The sequence below is a fragment of the Syngnathoides biaculeatus genome, chromosome 20, assembly GCF_019802595.1.
Source record: "Syngnathoides biaculeatus isolate LvHL_M chromosome 20, ASM1980259v1, whole genome shotgun sequence".
In the NCBI taxonomy this organism is placed as follows: Eukaryota; Metazoa; Chordata; class Actinopteri; order Syngnathiformes; family Syngnathidae; genus Syngnathoides; species Syngnathoides biaculeatus.
In genome coordinates this window covers 4,622,190-4,625,601 of record NC_084659.1, presented here as the reverse complement: position 1 = coordinate 4,625,601, position 3,412 = coordinate 4,622,190, and the positions used below count along the sequence as shown (strand labels likewise).

The 3,412-nt window shown below is 43.9% G+C and overlaps 1 non-coding gene across 1 annotated transcript; it reads left to right on the top strand.

Annotated features, from left to right (window-relative positions):
• The first annotated feature begins 2,695 nt into the window (after nucleotides 1-2,695).
• Nucleotides 2,696-2,768, top strand: trnad-auc (transfer RNA aspartic acid (anticodon AUC)). The gene has a single exon. It is a non-coding gene; the product is annotated as a tRNA-Asp (tRNA).
• Nucleotides 2,769-3,412: the final 644 nt, after the last annotated feature.

Here is a 3,412-nt window from a genome sequence, read left to right as displayed (position 1 = left end):
TCTATCCAGGTCTGGTGGTTTCTTGTACATGTTGACTGCTCTTTGTAACATTGTGTCTAACTCTTGGAGGAGTTCAGCATTAGGGTTTTTAGGAATGCCAGGGGCTTGGTCTGGGTTGAAGGTGCCCTGGTATCTTCCCAGTCTGTGTCCAGATGTTATTTTCAAAACACTCAGCAGTTCACGCCCATTTAGATGATATGATCTTTGCACATCCATAATAGCATCAGCCCACTTTTGAGCATTCTCTTCTATGAGGGGGAAACCAGCACACACTGCTTTTTTCTCTTCTTCGGTCCATGGCCTATACACTAAGATAGTAGGTTGATGTGGTTGGCCTGTTGTATCATCAATGTTTCCAAATGCTGGGTTAGCTACGGCTACCATGGGATACGTTGGTATAGGCTCCAGCTCAGGCAATGGAGGATATAGAGCTCCTTGGTATGCAACTACATCAGACTGAGGGCCTCGTTTGTTTTTCTTTGGTTTGTTGCCAGGGGGCGCTTTACTTTTCCCTCTAGTGGTGACTCCTTCAGTGGGTGGGCCTCTTCTCTGTTGGCCCGCCTCTTCTAGTGGGGCTTCAAACACCTCCTCTTCATCCTCAGACGTGCGTGGAGCTGCTCTCTGCTCATTTCCTGGTGCTCTCTGTCTGACCCTGACTCCTGTTTCCTCTGTCTCAACGATTCTCATACGCAAAACTTCCTTTGTAAGCTTTTTCTGCTCTACTTCTCCTTGTCTTTTCTTTCCCTGAGCAATCCATGCATCAATGGCGCGGAGTTGGGCTTCAACTCCCGCTGTTTCTTTCCCTTTACTGGCTTTTTCCTTTCTTTTCTTCACTAACTTTCTTTTCACTTCCTCCTTATTAGGGACATCGACCAAATCGGGAGAAAATTCTAATTTTCTCACCCAACCCATCACATACTTTACATATTCCTCGCTCACTGTTCCCATATACTTCACATCTTTATGTTCCAACAAAGCTTTTCTCTGGGTTTGCCCCATCTTTAATTCGGCAAACCAAACCAATTGGCCAACGCCCTAAACCATCAATCACAGCGCTGATCTGACACACACACACACAAACACACACACTCAGACGTACAGACGCGCGCACTCACGCACACGCACACACAGACGTACAGACGGGCGCATGCGCACTCGCGCACACGCACACACAGACGTACAGACGGGCGCATGCGCACTCACGCACACGCACACACAGACGTACAGACGGGCGCATGCGCACTCACGCACACGCACACACAGTGCACTTTATTTTATTTATGTATAACAAAACTCCAATTTTACTTGTAATCACTCACAATGTGTTTTGTTCCGGCCAGACAATTCACGATGTTAATAATAAATGATAGTACAAATAATGATAACAAGAACTACCAAAGTCATGATTAAACACGCTTCCTTACAGCACTCAATCATTGTTTTATACTCTTTTAAAACTTTGTAGGTGGGGTTGGTCTTTCCTTTTGTGTCACTGTTACGTAGACACCGACGTTTAATTTCCACTACCCAGATACCCGATCCCGTTAAGTGCTATTACCACCAACTAATGTTAGTCGTTATTTTACACTTAATTAAAAATCCAACTCTAATTCCTTTTTATGGTTTCTTGGGTTATCCGGATTTTAAAATTGCCAGCTGGGCTTTTTCAACGAGGGCCACTGCCCTTTCGCGCGCCTCCTTATTTTATAATTCAACCTAAAACTGTTTTTTTTTTTTTGTTTTGTTTTTTGTTTTTTTTTTTTCAAAAACGTGTAGTAGATTGCACTACCTGATTATCTGATGCTGGCCTGGTTCGTGGGACCCAGTGTTTGGGCGCACTGCCATGAAAGCTGGAGGAGGAGACCCGCTTCAAACAAAGGGAAGCGCTGTCGACAGATTCTCGGTGTCCTTCAATCCAGCGTCGGCAGATCGTCCAGATGTGGGTCCCGGGTTTCGGCACCAATTAATGTGGGGTCCATTTAAAGGCAGACCCCGTGTGGTCGGTCATCAGATGTAAAAAGAAATTCAGGCAGAGACAATGTACAATTTCATACCGCTGCAGCGGGGAGAGGGGAGGGAGGAACACACTGCATGTGTGTTCTCGACTCCATTGTTTCTTCCTCTCTCTCCCCTACCCCCCAGCGCAGCCAACTTTTATTAGGTAGAAGAATGTGTCATAGGTGGGAGGGCATTAGACAGACAAAAAAAGAGATATGTAGACAGTGAATAATGAGGAATGTTTCTGAGAAATACACAAACTATGTATAGAACATTCTGAAGTAACTTCACAAAAGCTCTTGGGTGCAGTAAGAACGTTAACGATCCAGGACTGACCCGTTTAGGGAATGCCAAGTCAGATCGTCTGGTGGTAAGGATGCGGTGCTTTCATTGGCACAGGCCAAATTTATCTCCGGGTCGTGACAGGCAAATTCTTAAACTTGTTTCGTCAAGTGATGATCTCGATTGACAATTCTGTGGATTAGCCTGTCTTATTGGCGACAACATCGACTTCAGCATTACATATGGATCCTCTATGCCAAGTGTCTCAAATTTTTCTATGTACCTTCATTTATTATCACCTTCTAAGTGTTTAACGGTATCAGACATACTCTTTTTCGTCTCAACGTACTGAGCATTGAACAATGCTTTGACCGTAAATTATGGCGACATCAATAAAAACCATGTGCTTTTACGTGTTTCCATAGTGTAGTGGTTATCACATTCGCCTATCACGCGAAAGGTCCCCGGTTTGAGACCGGGTGGAAACAAGTGTTGTTTTGTTGCTTGCTTGTAAGGGAGCTGTTGTCGGAAGGAAGAAAAAAAGGAGGGAACACACAACAAAATGAGGAAGTTAAGGGAACAGGAAATGATGATGAGACAAAAGTCAGATGTTTTGATGAGTGAAAGTGGACAAGAGAAAACATGAGTCAGAGGGAAGTGCAGAGCATAGTGTAGTGGTTATCACATTCGCCTATCACGCGAAAGGTCCCCGGTTTGAGACCAGGTGGAAACAAGTGTTGTTTTGTTGCTTGCTTGTAAGGGAGCTGTTGTCGGAAGGAAGAAAAAAAGGAGGGAACACACAACAAAATGAGGAAGTTAAGGGAACAGGAAATGATGATGAGAGGAAAAACAGGGAAGAAAACAAGGTCGGAAGGAAGCAAATAATGTAGTGAGGAAGAAAAACATGGATAAAATGATGGGGAAAGAGGTAGGAAGGAAATAAGCAAAAACATTGGAACAAGGAATGGAAGGAAAGAAAAAATACATGAAACTCTATTTCAGAAAAAAATCCTTGTATTCTCATTCAGAAAAAACAAGTGTTCAGGTCTGACTTTCCTTGGAAATATAAGCTCAAGTGAAAAACAGAAATCAAAACAACACTCTAGAGCAGACATGTCCAAAGTCCAGCCCC